The sequence below is a fragment of the Castanea sativa genome, chromosome 6 (genome assembly GCF_040712315.1).
Source record: "Castanea sativa cultivar Marrone di Chiusa Pesio chromosome 6, ASM4071231v1".
NCBI lineage: Eukaryota > Viridiplantae > Streptophyta > Magnoliopsida > Fagales > Fagaceae > Castanea > Castanea sativa.
Genome location: NC_134018.1, coordinates 52,713,553 through 52,732,344, shown reverse-complemented (window position 1 = coordinate 52,732,344; position 18,792 = coordinate 52,713,553).

The window sequence follows — 18,792 nt, the reverse complement described above, 5'->3', positions numbered from 1 at the left end:
AATAGGAGTACGGATGTACCATTTAGTTGCCATCACTACTTATATTATGATCATAATTATGTAAATGTCCCTAAAAGTTGTGACCATTATTATTAAGTACAATTTATTAGGGTGGCTAATATTGTTTTAAAAAATTGTAAATTTTAATACCAATCAATCATCAATATATATATATTATATCTAAAATCTGAAGTGTAGCATTTATTGTTGCTTTGCTTCAGTTGAGCCATATCAGTATCCACATCATTATCATTTTTTCTTTCCAATTTTCCTATAATTTTTTTTAACATTTACTCTTTAAAAAAAAAAATATTTACACTTTCTCTAACCTCTCTATTTATGACTTTTTCATTTCCACTCTACCCTCTACCTTAATATCACTTTTCATCTCCCCACTACCCTTTACCTTATCTTTTCATCTCCCTACTACCCTCTACCTTAATATCACTCTTCATCTTTCTCTATATCTTCCTTTTTTTTTTTTTTTTTTTTTGTCTTTTCTTATTCACGCACTCTTACTATAAATTTGTCATTCTTTCTTCCATTCTTTACATACTTTTTCCTCACAAAAAAGGTTCTCTCTCTCTCTCTCTCTCTCTCTCAATTTTTTTGTGAATTTTTTATTTTTCTTGCATCTCTGCTTTAGGTTGATAATTGTTGTGTTCTTTAGAACTTTATATTGAGCTGATGCGATTTAGTTATGTGATTTAAGTTTTTTTTTCTCTTTTAAATTTTTAATTTTATTACATGTGTTTTTCTTTAAATTCTTAGTTTGGGTTGCTTTAAATTCACCTATTTAGTTGTTCTATATATGTTATTTTTGTACAACATGACATTTGTTCTATGAAATTCCTTTTAGACTTGGTACGTTATCTTTTCATTTGATTTTTTTTTTCTCTCCTCATATGCAGTGATTGACTTCTAACAAAAGCTATTATATTTATATATTTAGAAATCTACTACTTCTTTATTCTAACCGTTTAAATTTTGTATGGGCCATGGATTCTATTGAGCAATTAATATGAAAAATAAAATAAAAGTAAAATAAATTCTACAATAATTTGCTTTATAGGGATCGTCTCCTCTAAGTTATACATTGTTCCTTAAAAGTAGTGTGAGAGAAACTAATATTTGGTCTGTCTATGTAACTAATGTTACTAATCTTTTGAAAGTTTGTGGAGCATATACCCTACTAATTAGGTCATCTAAATCATTTGAATTAAAAATCAATTGTAACATAAGGAACAAAGGGATCATAATGCATTCATATTCTCCTCATATCGTGACAAATTTGAATAATTGAATAGTATTGTCGTTTAATTTACCACTACTATATATTTTTTTCCTGAAAGCTACATACCATCGATCGTAACACTAAATGGATATTTTAAAGTTCATTTATATGATTACTTTGCTGTGTGGTGAGTTGAAACATTGTTGGGTAATAATGTATGATAGATTGTATGTGTAGCCTCTTGACTTGCAAAGGATAAGTACTGATTTACGCTAAGTTTTTGGGTGAAACATTTTTATTTTTCTTGCATCTCTGCTTTAGGTTATTAATTTTTTTGTATTTTTAAAAACTCTACTTTGAGTTGATGCAATTTAGTTTTGTGTTTTAAGTTTTTTTTTTCTTTTTTGTTCTCTTTTATTGTTAAACGTTATCCTATTGCATTATAAAGAATATAATATTATTTTATTACATAGCATGATTTGGATAATTTTACCATATAAGAATTATGCATAAGTTACATAGATAAAAGTAAAACAATAATATATATATATATGAGATAATTCTAAAAAAATTATCACATGCAATGCACGGGTGTGCGACTAGTATATATAAAAGTAGAGACCTTACTTTGGAAAAGTATGAGATTTTGCCAAGTAGCACATTCTATGCAAATATAATTGAAATATTCTCAAGTGCCACATTAAAGATAAGAACAAATTAAATATTAATTTTTTTTGTTTCATTTGGTTCAATGTTTCAAGACTTTTCTAATTAAACAGTAATATTCTTTGTATTATTTGGTTCAATATTTCAAGACTTTTCATCCCTCACACATGCACACAAAACTCTTTGCATTTTAATTCACTATTTTCACTTCTTGCACTTCTACCCCTTATATATACCTACTCATAGCTCTTCATGCCATCCTATGTCAAATACACACAGACCAAAAATAATATCATTTACCTTCAATCTTTCAAAGACACCCACCTAACTCTAACATTGTTGTTTTATCTAATCCCAACCCGTATGAGTTTGCTATAACCAACGAAGAAGGGCTTGCATTTTATATTGACTGACAATTACAATTTTGATGTTAAGGTCTAACGTTGTAGATTTGAGGGTTTTGTAAATGATGTGATTGATTGTGAGTGTTTAGGATGTGTATTTTTTTTAGAATTAAAGAGAAAGAGAAAGACACATTCTATATCAACTTTTATTCTATAATATTCCTTCAAAGTTGTTGCAGATGTTGTGTTTTTTTATATTTAAATTCTTCTCATTGCTTCAATTGAATAATTATAACGGATATGTGTGTTCAATTTATAATTGTTATTTTTTTATGATGAACTCATTACTAATAAAATTATATAACAATTATGTTATAATACACATACAACAGTCTTTAAAACCGTTTTACATAAAAATTTTCAATATTATCCGTGTATCTTATAGATAACTTCCTAGTTATTAATAATTTGTTACCGTGATCATATGGACTTGGATTTATGCTCCACGGGAGAAGCCATATTCAACATTAGGCGCCAATGATAGGAATGGACCAAATGGTATAAAATAACCAAAAAAAACAAAAAACAAAATAGTAGCAATAAAGGAGAGTCATCGTCGAGATTTATTGGATAAGTATTAGAAATTTAATGACCTATTGGCCAGGGAATTGGTATTCTAGATTTTGTTTGTTCTAAAGAAAATGGGAGAAAAGAATGAGATACATGGAATCACTAATCAATATAGGCGATCACTTGTTTCGTTTGGTATTCCATATATAGTTTCTAGTAGTTTATTTGCTACATATGAGGAAAAAGATATAGTTTTTATGCTAATTGTATGAAAAAAAAAATTGTTGATTTTATAAAGTTTGAGAGAAAAAGCAATTTTTTTCTTTTTTGCCAAGCAGACAATTAGTCTATTAGCAGTGCATACATTCAGGGGCAACTTGATGCATTTGGGGCCCTAAGGTAAAAATTAATTATCTTATATTAGATGCAAAATTACTACTAATTAATATGAACTACGTAAAAAATTTTCTTTTTTTTAGAAATTTATAAATAGAAAAAGTTTGACAAAATTTTTCATACTTGTTGATGTGGCAGATTGATAGTGGTAAATAAAAAAACGGTGTGAGTGGTAGACTTAAATGAGAACTAGTACAAGTTTGCTAACTCAACTCTTATTATTATTATTTTTTAGAAGTGCAATATTCACAATATTTTTTATAACAAATTCTAGGTTGTAAGTTGCTTTTTGTTTTCTATTTGAAAAGATCACTATAATTATTTTTTTGCCATCAATAACAACCTACTACTTAACATTAGTTGTAAAAGTGTTATGAAAAATATTATGGACGTTACATTTTTCTCTCTTTTTTATTTGTTTTTCATCTGGTAAAAAAAATATTATTTTATTTATTTATTATAAATAACCTTATTGGTTAAAATTTGGAGGCCTTTTTTTTTGCTTGGGGCCTTAGGCGATCGCATTTTTTGCTCTAGCATTCAGCCGGCTCTGCATACATTAAAAGATTAATTTGGGGGTGAGCTAGTCAATTTCTTGTTATTGTTTCACTCTCAATGGGTTTTGACTTTTGAGTCTTTTGTGGGAGAGAAGTGACTAGTGAGGGTTGACAAATGGGTGTGGATCAAGCTAAGCTAACACAAATAGCTAGTTTGAAAAAAGAGTGTATTCTTGAAAAAAAAGCAATAAAAATTGTAATGTATCAAGCTAAGCTAACACAAATAGCTAGTTTGACAACTATACTACGAACACCCACCTCTAGAGAAGGGTAAGTTAAACTCACAAGGAAAAAAAATTTATTTTGGTTAATAGATTGTAAAAAAAAGATAAAGAGAAAAAAAAGAAAAGAAGAGAAGCTAAGTGATTAATATTGATGATGCACAAAAATCAGTAGGCTGAAGGCTCTGGACTACAACGACGGTTGGATGACCTGAAGAGAAAGAAAGAGACTGTCAAGGGTGATTAGAGTGAACCGACTAAGGACCTACTGACGGTTAAGTCAGTTTTCTCTCTAGAACACAAGGATAGTGAGTGGGTGAATAGTAGAACGTACCTTGGTTGAATGAGGCTTGGTCTTTTTATAAAGAGTTGAGAGTAGATCTATTTGTCATGAAATATCGACATTGTGGGAGATGTGTGGACTTAGTGGAGAGAGTGGAGCGAATTTCGGGAAATTCACCCCATGCTCCGAGATGTGGGTTAGTGGTCTAACCATTTAAAGTTCTAGAAAACACTCAAAATTTTACTAAGTGTTTATTGGTCGTCCATACTTGAATATGGTGTGGACGACTGAATCTTTTATGGATGAACCTGCGTATAAGTCTTTGTTGTTTGTTTGTGATGTGTACTTCTACTTTACCTTTCTGAAGGGTGTTCTGACATTGAACGATTACTATGGACGAAGAACACTTGTTTATTGCCATCAAATATAATTAAAATAAATTATGAAAAAATTCTTTTAATTTTCTTGAAAGTTGAAACATTTAGTAATAGAATTTTGATAGGAGTACCAGAATTTGGAACTTGGGTAATAAAGTTTTACATATAGAAGTAATCTGTCTCTTAATTATTTAGATGTATTTATGGTGAACCACATGTCAAACGCAGTATAATATGAAATAATTACATTAATCTGCATGGCTAAACATGGTGTTCAACTTTCGAGATATTAGAGAAGAAAATGTATGCGTGTGGTCTATATATATTATTAACATTGTGTAAATTATCTTCTTTTTTTTTTTTTTATTGTTGAATAGTTTATATACCATATATGACGACAGTTTTGTAATTTAATGATATTGTTTCAAGATCTCTCCAGATAAAACTTAGATTTGAATTTTCTTACACAGTGTAAGAGCATCCGCATTCATTTTTTCTAATTCTATCCTATTTTACCATTGTGGGGGGCAAAAAGATCCTGATGGGAACGTGGGCCTTTTGGGCTGTGTTAAGGAAGGCCGACCTGATCCTGGGTTTAGAATTTGTTAGTACTATGGGTCGGCCCATTCGCCGAGGATCCGAGGATCCAGCCGAGGGTGACCTTACCCTCGGATGAACACCGAAGAACTCGGGACTTCATAGTAAGGATTAGGGGATGACACGGTTAAGGCCAATGGTTAAAAGGGGGGAACCCTAGAACGCCCCAGAAGCGCCGGTGTTGAAGAAATGTCAAAGATAAAGGCTGCTACCTCCACATTAAAAACCCTGCACCTACCACCCTGGCCGCATTAATGGGGAAGTGACACCTGAACAGTGGAAGGGAAACTTCTGGTTACTATTCAAAGGCACTGAGAAAAGAAATATCTAGGCTAAGGGGGAGGTGAGGCAACACGTGTACAAAGTATTCAAAAGAGTAGTATTTAAAGAGCAATCAAAGACAGAACAAAGGGACGGACTTTTTGTAACCTAAAAAAGAAAAAAAGACAAGGAGAAAGATATAATATAAGAACAGTTCTTAGCTTACGTCCGAGAAGGCCGATTTACAATATCCCTTGTTGTTTCCAAGTATTTGCAACCTCTAGTTTGTCATTTAATCCCCACACACTTCTAACCTGGGTTTCAAGCCCACACTCTACAAATTCATATTGTTTAAGGCTCATTGGGCCTGAGCCCATAACTATTCTTGGGGCCAGGTGCACTTGTGCACTTACAATTGGCGCCGTCTGTGGGGATCTAGTCTAGAAGAGGTAGGGATATTATGGCAGGCTTAGGCTCTCACCATGCAGAGTCACAAGGATCACAACCGGAAGATCACTTTGAACGTCTTGAACATCATAGGGATCGTGAGGGAAGCGTCCATACAGAATACCCAGGGGCTAGCCGTACTCATGGAGGGGGTAGCACTACCTATAATGAGGGTTCTAAATCCATGCAGAAGGAAATCAATCGTTTGAAGAGGAAGTTACGCCGTGCTAAACGTAAGGTTTCCCCGTCCTCGTCTAGTTCTTCCTCGGAGAAGGATAGGGAACTTGGCTATAGTTCAAGGTCATGTTCCCCCACCAGCGCAACATCCTCCGGTGAGGAGGACGACCCGCCAGCCCGCAGACGTAAGAAGCTTCGTTCTAGGGGCTTAGGCAACGATACCATGAGTAGGCGTTGCACCGCCTAAATCTCCGTTTTCACGGAGGATCGAGAGGGGAGGCTTCCCAGGAGGTTCACCCACCACCTTTACCATATATAATGGCCGGACCGATCCGTGGAGCACGTGAGTCACTTCAACCAAAGGATGGCAAAGGCACTCTCACAACGAGACTTTGATGTGTAAAGTCTTCCCCTCCAGCTTGGGCCCTGTGGCTATGAGATGGTTTAACGGTCTCAAATCGAGATCTGTAGGCTCATTTGGGGAGCTAACTAGGGCATTTGCTTCACGGTTCATTACGTGTAGCAGAGTCCCTCAGCCATTGGACTCGTTGCTATCCATGGCCATGAAGGAAGGGGAGACACTGAAAGCATACTCCGACCGATACTGGGAGATGTTTAATGAAATAGATGGCGACTTTGATGAGGTGGCGCTTAATACCTTTAAGGTGGGTCTCCCTACTGATCACGACCTAAGAAAGTCTTTGACGAAAAAGCCCGTCCGCAGCGTACGCCGTCTTATGGATCGTATTGATGAATACAAAAAGGTAGAGGAAGACCAGCAGCAGGGAAAAGGAAAGGAGAAGGTTATCCCCCAGAGAAGGGATTTCGGATGCCTGACAGATATCACAACAACAAGCCGAGGAGGGATTACTTCGGACAATCCGGTCGGGCAAAGACTCAGTAAATACTATCTTCCGAGAACCAAAGGTACCGCTTATTAGAAAAAGTTCATAAAGAGCCCTTCTTTAGATGGCCCGGCAAGATGGCAGGGACCCCGCGAGAAGGAATCAAAACCTTTTCTCGTCGCATCACCGGATGTGGGTCACACTACCGAGAACCTGCCGCACCCCGTGGAACCATCTAGAGCACTCGTCGGTGAGGGAAAGTTAAAGAAGATTCTGTGTCGTCTCAACCGGGCAAGGTCACAAGTTGGTTCAAACAACCGTAGGAACAAGCTTCATCTCGCCGCATTGGGAACAATTAATGTTATCTTCGCTGCACCTGGTAGGACCGGCTCAGGTCCCACTAGGGTGATGGCGGTTTCCCATTCGCAGGCCGAGGATGTGGGTAGCAGGCCGAAGAGATTAAGGGGCACTTTACCTGTCTTGGGTTTCTCCGAGGAGGATAAGGTAGGGACTATTTAGCCCCATGACGATGCTCTTGTGGTTACCCTCAGGATAGGGAACTATGATGTGAGAAGGGTGATGATAGATCAGGGTAGCGGTGCAGATATCATGTACCCTGATCTATTTAAAGGGCTAAGATTGGAGTTGGAAGATCTAACCCCTTACGACTCCCCACTTATAAGCTTCGAAGGAAGGGCCGTTGTGCCGAAGGGACAGATCCGTTTACCCGTTCAATCCGGCACAGAAACGGTTGAGGTAGATTTCATTGTGGTTGACGCGTACTCTCCATATACAGCCATCCTTGCCAGGCCATGGCTGCACGCTTTGGGAGCTGTCTCCTCTACCTTACATGTTAAGGTGAAATTCCCCTCGGGGGAGCATGTTGAGGAAATCCTCGGCAGCCGTGTACAGCTAGGCAATGCATATCGGTCGCGGTGCTACGTCGGGCCGGGAATTGAGTCATTAACTTTGCCCATCCAGGGGTCATAGCACTATCAGCCCTCGAGGCACTCGGAGCGATGACGAGACGAGGCCGTTTGTGAGGAGTTAGAGAAGTTTGTAATAACAGATGATCCAGAGGTTCTTCCAGTTGGCATACTTTTGCCACACCAAGAGAAGATGGAGTTGCTGAAATTTCAAGGATAATTTAGATGTCTTTGCGTGGGACCCCTATGAGGCTCCAGGCGTAGATCCGAACTTTATTTGTCATCGTTTAAACGTCAATCCCGCCATTGTTCCGAGGAGGCAAGCCACCTCGGCGATCTTCCCGAGAACATTCGAGGTTGTGAAGGAAGAGGTTCTTAAGCTCAAAAGGGCGGGGCTATCAAAGAAGTTTTCTACCCCGAATGGTTGGCTCATACCGTTGTTGTTAAAAGAAGAATGGCAAGTGGAGAGTATGTGTGGACTTTACCGATCCGAACAAGGCCCTCGTCCTAAAGATTCGTTCCCAATGCCACGGATTGATCAACCGGTAGATGCTACTCGTTGGACACCCCTGATGAGTTTCTTGGACGCCTTCCAGGGTTACCACCAAATTCCCCGGCGTTAGAGGATCGGGGAGAAGACCGCTTTCATTACTCCAACCGGGAACTATCATTATAAGGTCATGCCATTTGGATTAAAAAACGCCGGGGCTACTTATCAAAGAATGATGACCCGAATGTTTGAACAAGAATCGGGGAAAACCATCGAAGTATACGTAGATGATATGGTGGTGAAGAGTAAGACAAGACCTTCACACATGACGTATTCGGCCGACACCTTCCGTGTGCTAAGGAAGTATAAGTTGCGCCTTAACGCCTCCAAATGTTCTTTTGGCGTGGGATCCGGAAAGTTCTTGGGATATATGATTACACATAGTGGGCATGAGGTAAACCCAGTGTGTTAAGGCTATTCAGAATTTGCTCGCCTAGGAACCCAAAAGAGATTCCGTAAATTGACTGAATGATTGCCGCATTGAATAGATTTATTTCTGGCTCACCGATCGGTGCCGTCCTTTCTTTCAGCTTGTTGCACAAGTGGAAAGGGTTTCAATGGACCGAGGCTCGCGTGTTAGCTTTCCAAGCCAAAGCAATATCTTTCTCGGCCACTCTATTTCATCTCGCCCCGAGGTGGACGAGGTTTTATTCGCTTATCTGGCCGTGGCTATTCACGCGGTGAGCTTAGTCCTTATAAGGAATGAAAGCGGAGTACAGAGACCGATCTACTACGTTAGTAAGTCCTTGAATGAGGCCGAGGTGCGCTATCTGCCCTTGGAAAAAGCACTTCTGGCTGTAGTCCACGCCACGCGCAAACTTCCTCATTATTTCCAATCTCATACTGTGGTTATTTTGACCCAGTTGCCTCTTAAGGCTGTGTTGCGTAGTGCTGATTATTCTGGCAGGGTGGCAAAATGGGGAACCATTTTGGGAGCCTTTGATTTTAAATACAGGCCTCGTACTTCGGTAAAGGGACAGGTCCTCGCTGATTTGGTGGCAGAGTTCACTGAACCATTGTTAGAAGAAACTTCAAAAGAAGCACACATGGGTGAAAAATCAGTTGGTGTGATCACGTACGTATCGCCCCTGGGCTTGGAGAGTTTATGTGGATGGGGCTGCTAATCAAAAAGGGTCCGGTGTTCGGACTTGTTCTAATGTCCCCCCGAAGGAATTGTCTTCGAAAAATCTTTGAGATTGGCCTTCTCGCTACTAATAATGAGGCCGAGTATGAAGCAAGCCTTAGTAGGCATGCAAATGGTACATAAGATGGGTGGCAAGGAAATCCAGGTGTTCTCGTACTCTCGCTAGTGGTCACCAAAGCCATGGGAACCATGGAGGCTAGAGACCCCAGAATGCAGGAATATTTGGCCCAGGTCAAACGCCAGCAGGCTGAATTCGACTCCTTTTCCTTAGCTCACGTTTCTAGGAGTGGAAACACTCATGCAGATTCCTTGGCTACGTTGGCAACATCCTCGGCTCAAGGTTTACCACGGGTTATCCTCGTTCAGGATTTGGTAGAACCTTCTCTTGTAACTGCTAACGCACCTCGCATCCATCTAATAAGGCCTGGTCCTAGTTGGATGGATTCGATCATATCTTTTCTTAAAAGTGACATTCTTCCCGAAGCCAAGGTTGAAGTAGAAAAGGTACATCGAAAGGCGCAGCGTTTCTGGTTGTCCGAGGACCAGAAGCTATACAAACGATCCTTTTCAGGACCGTATTTGTTGTGTGTACACCCTGAATCAACAGAAGCATTACTGGAGGAATTGCATGAGGGGATTTGTGGGAGCCACACTGGGGGAAGGTCCTTAGCCCATAGAGCCCTGACTCAGGGTTATTGGTGGCCTAATATGCAGAGGGAGGCTCAGGATTATGCCAAAAAATGTGATCAATGTCAGAGGTTCGCCCCTAATATCCACCAACCTGGAGGGGTTCTTAACCCTCTCTCCAGCCCTTGGCCTTTCGCACAGTGGGGCTTGGACATTGTAGGGCCATTTCCGAGGGCCGTGCGGCAACAAAAGTTGGCTGCTCGTGGGAATAGACTACTTAACTAAATGGGTTGAAGCTGAGCCATTAGCAAATATCCGAGATGTTGATTCAAAGAAATTTATATGGAAAAATATCGTTACTAGATTTGGTATACCGCATACACTTATCTCAGACAATGGCGTTCAATTTGACAAGAACGCCTTTAGGCAATATTGTGGTGACATGGGTATCATAAATAGATATTCTACCCCAAAATTATCCTCGAGGAAATGGGCAGCCGAGGCCGTTAACAAGGTCATAGTCAACGGGCTCAAGAAGAGGTTGGATGATGCGAAAGGTAAATGGGTAGAAGAGCTCCCTCATGTCCCGTGACGTACTTCCGGACCACACCGCGCATCCACCGGAGAAACGCCATTCTCTATGACTTATGGAGCCGAGGCGGTGATACCTTTGGAATCTGGTTTTCCTACTCTAAACACAAGATCTTTTACCCCGGACAATAACGAGGGACTACTAGAGAAAGATCTTGATTTACTTCGAGGAACGGCGTGAGGCACGGCTATGGTCCAAATGGCCTATTATCGCGAAGCTAAAACGAGGATATGATGCCCACGTGAAGCTAAGGCCGCTTGCGCCTGGTGATCTTGTATTAAGGAAAGTTGTAGGCGCTTCTAAGAACCCAGCTTGGGGTAAGCTCGGACCTAACTGGGAAGGCCCCTATCGCATTGTTTCAATAGCAGGCATAGGGTCGTATAGGCTAGCTGACCTAGACGAACGAATTGTACCACGTCCATGGAATGTAAATAATCTTAGAAGGTATTATTATTAATGAAAGTGAGCTTTTGTCAATATATTTCAAAGTTATGAGTAGTTCTGATTCTTGAAGTTATCATTTTTTAAGAATCAAACAGAAACTTGGTTAAGTGCAGTCCTCGGACCACAAACCTTGTGGAAATTGATGTCTTGTCATTTGTTAAACAGAACCTTAGTTATGCCGGGTCTTCGGACCTCCTACTTTGAGAAAATTAACATTTGAGGTTATCATTTTTAAGAATCAAACAGAAACTTGGTTAAGTGCAGTCCTCGGACCACAAACCTTGTGGAAATTGATGTCTTGTCATTTGTTAAAACGTAACCTTAGTTACGCCGGGTCTTCGGACCTCCTACTTTGGGAAAATTAACATTTGAGGTTATCATTTTTAAGAATCAAACAGAAACTTGGTTAAGTGCAGTCCTCGGACCACAAACCTTGTGGAAATTGATGTCTTGTCATTTGTTAAACAGAACCTTAGTTATGCCGGGTCTTCGGACCTCCTACTTTGGAAAAGTTAACATTTGAGGTTATCATTTTTAAGAATCAAACAGAAACTTGGTTAAGTGCAGTCCTCGGACCACAAACCTTGTGGAAATTGATGTCTTGTCATTTGTTAAACAGAACCTTAGTTAGGTCGGGTCCTTGGGTCTCCTACTTTGGAAAATTAACATTTAAAGTTATAACTTTTAAGAATCAAACGGAAAATTGGTTAAGTCTCATCTTCGGACCACAACTTTGATCAAGGTTGTCTCCTTATTATGACTGGATGTTAATGCGTTACTGTTTATTAAATTCGGATCTTAAGTTTTATATCTTTGGTTGTTAAACAAATTTGTGTAAGGAATGGTCCTCGGATCTTACATCTTACTAGAAACAGAGCTATGCATTACAAGGGTTTAATCGTTATATGAGGCCCTCTCTTCTTCTTAATCGAGGCATTGTTCAAATATATTAACCATGTCACCTTTTATTGAATCTTTAATAATATACGCATGATTATGTGGAAGTTATGATTGTGCAATCCTTGGAGTTAGATTTGTGTACTCTGAGAAACTTTTGCTATGACTTAATGGGAAGCTTTTGTAATAAGTACAAAAGGAATAAAGTAAAAACAGATATAACCCAAGTGAAAAGCAAACGAGGTTGTTCTTCATTAATCTGTTCAATGTACATTACATATATAATTCAAAAATGGAAAAAGAGAAGCCCTAAGCTAAAGTCCTAAGCTTTTGGAGGAGGATCTTGCTGAGAGGTACTGGTGCCCTCGGTCTTTCTCAACTCCAGCTCAAAGGGAGTCAAGACTTGCTTTCCCTTATCTGCTGTCTTCGTTGAAAGGACGTTGGGTTCCGCTGTCTGGCTCAAGTCCTTCTCTGCATCCCCTCCTCCTTCCTTCTCTTTGTGGGAACCAGAAGGTTCTGTAGGATCAGGAATTTGCTGTGGGACCACCGGAGGAAGAGCAGGAAGAGTTGTCTCGGGGGTAGGAGTTGCGAGAGCCTCTTCAATCTCCCCCGTATTTCCGTAGGAAGCCAAACGTTCTCTGAACTTCCTCGCATCCGAAGATGGAGGAACTCCGCTACGTTTAAAGCTTCCCCCATACTTTTGACAAGATTCCCGCATAAAGCCGCGAATTCCTCCGTCACTCGCTCCTCTCGTGGTTGCTACCCCTTCATCGAAACTTGCCGCTCGGCTGCGCCCTCAAGAGAGGTGGAAGGAGCTGGCTTCTTCCTTCATCAGCGCCAGTTGCTTTTTCAGATCCGAGCACTCCCTTTGAGCTTGGGAGAGCCCTTCATCTCTTTCACGAAGGAGCTTGCGCTGTCTTCTTAGATCAGCCACCTCCGAGGTCAACTTCTCGTTCTCATCAAGGGCTGTGCCTAAGGACTTCTCAGTTTCCATCCTGATTTCGAGCTCAGTTCTGGCTACCTTCCGAGTGTCTTCTATAAACTTCTCAGCTACAAAGACCTCCTGGATAGCCTATAACAAAGGATGACAGAGTTAGGAATAGTAAAAAATAAACTTACTTATAAATATTGTTAAAAGTGGAATCTTCCTAAAAAGGGGAAAAACTTACCAGCGCTAGATCTCTTTTTAGTGAGAGGAATAGTTGTGGCCGGCCCATTTTTTCCAAGGTCTCCATGTCCTTCGGGGCAACAGGAGGGGCGTTCCAAAACCTCGGCCAAGTGGTGGGCATGGCCTTGTTGAACCGCCCTTATACCGGACTGCGGAGATGGGTGCGCCTCGGGCCCGCTTTTAGATCTGGGACCAGTGTGGTCGTGCTCGGCGCACTTCGCCCTCGTCCCCGAATTCCCCGATTTCAACCGAGCGGCCCTACCCTTGCCCTTGTCCACCTTCTCGCTGCCGCTCTGGGAGTTGTTGTCGTGATTTCTTAGGGTCTTTATTAATCGTCCCCTCGTTGTCCCCCTTTCTCTTCTTCTTTGGATCCTCGGCCGGAAGTTTTGGCTCGGATGGAGGGGGAGGTGGTAAGGACGGGGAACTGAGACGCCCCTTCTTTTTCTCTCGCAACTTTAGCTTATTGGTGAGAAGACCCTCCATTCTTCCCATGTCTTCTTCAAATTCGTCCTCGGGAAGGGCAACCACAAACCCCGCAATTCCGCAGGCCTCGGTGGCTTCTTCCTCCTCGTCGGAAAGTACCACAAACCGGTTCCCGCGAGGTCTTCTCGGTGTCTTCGAGATGGAATTGATCTATCTCGTCATCAAGTGTGTGTGAAGAAGACACCTCGCTTCTCGGAACGACAAGCTGCCAGTGAGTGCACAAGCAGGGAACCGCCGCTATTGGCCGGTTGTACGTAATGGTGTTGTGAGCGTCCGTGAGGTCGCGTCGTCCGTAAAGTGGGGCCGAGCTACGTTTATCTTCCTTCGTCTTCGGTCGCCCGCAATTATGGCGTTCTCTATCTCCTGGAAGTCCGAGGAAAGGGGAGTGTACCCTAAAATAAGGTGAGCAGCCCGGAGTTGTAAGTCTTCACTAACGAACACCTCGCAGCGAAGTACTGGGTTTAGATCTCGATGCCATGCGGTGACTCGCACGAGGACGCACGTGCTGTTTATCCTGCAAAAAACGACGTCAAAACGGACAAACCCGGTCGATTCACACGTATATTTAACAAATTTAAGTTAGTACGAATACGCATTTCGTGTGTGTTAGAAAAAGTTGTGTTGTGGGGAGATTAATCCTACGGCGTCGCACCTGGATCCCCCCACTCAACTCGGCGCGAAGCCGCCGTGCCGCTCCCGCACACGATCAAGTAGTCGTCCTTCATGCCTTTGTTTGATTTGGGCGTAAGAGATTAGCCTAACGGTGCCGGGACCGAGATTTAATATAATAACCTACCTTAGAAAGTTTATGGGACTCATATAGGAACACGACATCGTGCCATGTGAGGTTTAAACTCCATCCTGCTCGTTTGCAGCGTCTACACTACCTAGAACTCTAAAAACGTTTGGGAGGCATTGATCGGGACACAACCGGTGGTTGCGAAGGTACTCCCTAGTTACAGGTTTCATTGGAAGGGTCATCCCACCCTCTATAAAGGCTATCATAGGGATGATAACCTCTCCCTCTTTCCTAGAACCAGCCACGGCTTCTGCCGGGCAATATTTTAGTCCTACATCGCTGGGAATACGGTATTTGGCCCTAAAGCCTTCCATCCCAGCGGCGGTATCAACTAGATACTTAAACTTACCCATTAGAAAAGAACGAAAGGTTAAACTCTAAAGGGGAGAATGTTTACGAAGATAGCCGAGGACTGTATCCGAGGAGAAAGGGTTAAGAATAGAGAGAGCAAGAACTTACAAAGTTGAAGGTACGGGTTTCCACGGTTTTCTGCTGGTAAAGAATGATTGTTGGTGTTTTGATGGGATTGATCCCTGATGAATTAAATGAAGGCGCGGGTTCCCGAAGCGTCACGACGTGCGAAAAGGCGGCCTCGAAATTATATTTGTCCCGCCTAAAAATTTCGTGGAGTAACGAGGATCGTTGGATGCCCATCTCATCGTTGAACGTGGGAGACAAAGAGTAACTTACAGTAATAAATGCGCGCGTTTTTGAAAATAAAACCGCCAAGTGGCATCTTCTGGGACGCGGAACGATTTCCACACGTGCCATTACTCACAAAGTGAGTGGAGTAGGTTCTCGTCGGATCAAAACCCTATTTTTCTCCTCGGACGTTGAAAATTAGAGTTTTGAGGGGCTATTGTGGGGGGCAAAAAGATCCTGATGGGAACGTGGGCCTTTTGGGCCGTGTTAAGGAAGGCCGACCTGATCCTGGGTTTAGAATTTGTTAGTACTATGGGTCGGCCCATTCGCCGAGGATCCGAGGATCCAGCCGAGGGTGACCTTACCCTCGGATGAACACCGAAGAACTCGGGACTTCATAGTAAGGATTAGGGGATGACACGGTTAAGGCCAATGGTTAAAAGGGGGGAACCCTAGAACGCCCCAGAAGCGCTGGTGTTGAAGAAATGTCAAAGATAAAGGCTGCTACCTCCACATTAAAAACCCTGCACCTACCACCCTGGCCACATTAATGGGGAAGTGACACCTGAACAGTGGAAGGGAAACTTCTGGTTACTATTCAAAGGCATTGAGAAAAGAAATATCTAGGCTAAGGGGGAGGTGAGGCAACACGTGTACAAAGTATTCAAAAGAGTAGTATTTAAAGAGCAATCAAAGACAGAACAAAGGGACGAACTTTTTGTAACCTAAAAAAGAAAAAAAGACAAGGAGAAAGATATAATATAAGAACAGTTCTTGGCTTACGTCCGAGAAGGCCGATTTACAATATCCCTTGTTGTTTCCAAGTATTTGCAACCTCTAGTTTGTCATTTAATCCCCACACACTTCTAACCTGGGTTTCAAGCCCACACTCTACAAATTCATATTGTTTAAGGCTCATTGGGTCTGAGCCCATAACTATTCTTGGGGCCAGGTGCACTTGTGCACTTACAACCATCTTAAAAATCACTTTATCAATTATACAATACCAATTTTCAATTCACCAACATCCAAACTTCTATTTTACCATACTACACATTAAAATAATATAAAAATAAAAGTATAAAAATATTTTTCAATTCTCTCTCTGTTCTCTGTTTCTCTTCCTCTGTCAACCTTCTCAGTCAAACCACCCCAACCGTTCACCTTCTCAGTCACACCACCACCACCGTCCACCTTCTCAGTCAACCTTCTCAGTCCAAAATCAAAACAAGAAAAACCCAAATCACTCGCCGATCAAACACAAGAAACCCAAAATCAAAACAAGAAACTCATTCCACTCGCCGATCAAAACAAGAAACCCAAAACACAAAGAACCATCGAACTTGAAACCAACCCACACCACATACCCAGCAACCACCATGAACACAAACCTTAACCATAACCCATTGCACCACCACCACCACTGATGAGCATCACTGTGAACAAAACCCACCACCAAAAAAAAAGACAGACCCACGGTGAGCAAGTGCAGACCTACGGCAAGCAAATCCCAAACCCATGGCGGTAAACCCAGGGTGAGCAAATCCCAGATTTACGCCGGCAAACTCGGACCCACGGCGAGCACACCCAATCGCCACTCAGACCCACGGCAAACTCAGACCCATCAAGATACTGAAATTATTGAAGAAACGGCGGTGGAAGAGAACAAAGACGAAGAAGCCCAAATTTCCATGGAAGGCTCGACAAAGAGAAAGCTGGAGATTCCGGCGATACCGTAATTGTTGATTTTGAATTGGAAGAAGACAATTGGGAAGAAGGTGAAGAGAAGAATCAGGAGAAGTTGCGTGAAAAGGCGAATGGTAGCAAGAGGCCGGTCTGCTGTGGTGTGGTGGCTCGCCGTGGTGTGGTGGCCGTGGCTATGGGTTTTGGGTCTGTAGAGAGAAGGAAGAGAGCAGAGAGAGAGAGAGAGAGAGAGAGAGAGAGGAGAGAGAAAGTGATGGTTTGTATTTACCATTAAGCTACAGTGCATTCTACATTTAGAATGACACTGTAGCCGGATTGTAAAAATATTTACAATTCTTGACTTTTACAATATTCAATGGAGTGATGGTTTTGGAGCTAAATGAGAAATTGGCTTTGCATTTGCCATTTGGCCTATACGTTGTGGATGCTCTAAGGGGCACAAAAAAAGAAGAAAAAACTAAAAGCTAAAAACTCACGCACTTAACCAAATATAAACCTCTTATGTTTTACTCACTACTTCATTCTTATGAAAATAGGAGTACGCTGATGTACCATGTAGTTGCCATCACTATTTATATTACGATCATAATTATGTAAGGGTTCGTTTGGATAGAACTTATTGCTGAAAATTGAAAATTGAAAACTGAAAATACTGTAGCAAAATAATTTTTAAATGTGTGAATAGTGATGCGGGACCCATTTTTAATAAAAAATTGATGAAAAAGTACATGAATAGTGCGCGCACAGTGCCACACAGTACGCGCACAGTGCCGCACAGTGCGCACATGTCCCCCTCTGCAGCATAAACAAAAAAAAAAAAAAAGGCAAAACGTGAAAACTGAAACGTGGAAACGCAGCTGCTGAATCCAAACGCCCTCTAAATGTCCCTAAAAGGTATGACCATTATTGTGTTTGCAGCACATTAAGTACAATTTATTAGGTTGGCTAATATTTTTTTTTTAAAATTGTCAATTTTAGTACCAATTATTAATAATTTGTTGCCGTGATCATATGGACTTGGATTTATGCTCCACGGGAGAAGCCATATTCAACATTAGGCACCAATGATAGGAATGGACCAAATGGTATAAAATAACCAAAAAAAACAAAAACAAAATAGTAGCAGTGCCAGTAAAGGAGAGTCATCCTCCAGATTTATTGGATAAGTATTAGAAATTTAATGACCTATTGGCCAAGGAGTTGGTATTCTGGATTATTTTTTTTGTTCTAAAGAAAAATGGGAGAAAAGAATGAGATACACGGAATCATGGATCAATATAGGCAACCACTTGTTTCGTTTGGTATTCCATATATAGTTTCTAGTAGTTTATTTTCTATATATGAGGAAAAAGATATAGTTTTTATGCTAATTGTATGGCAATTTTTTTTTTTTTTTTTGCTTTTATAAAGTTTGAGAGAAAAAGCAAAAAAGTTTTTTTTGCCAAGCAGACAATTAGTCTATTAACAGTGCATACTTTAAAAGATTAATTTGGGGGTGAGTTAGTCAATTTCTTGTTATTGTTTCACTCTCACTTGGGTTTTGAGTTTTGACTCTTTTGTGGGAGAGAAGTGACTAGTGAGGGTTGACAAATGGAATGGGTGTGGATCTTTTTTGTGGTGTTACCAAACAGGGGCGTAAGTAATCCAAAATATGTCTTTCTTTAGCCATGTGCATTCATTCACCTATTCTCTTGATGTTTAATATATTATTATAATCTCTTATTATTTACTTTTGGTATCAACCTTTGGCGTTTGGCTATGGCAAAGATAAATGTTCCAAGAATTTATTCCAATTCTTCCCAATAATTTTGGTATAGTGAAAATGAAAGGAAAAGAAAGAA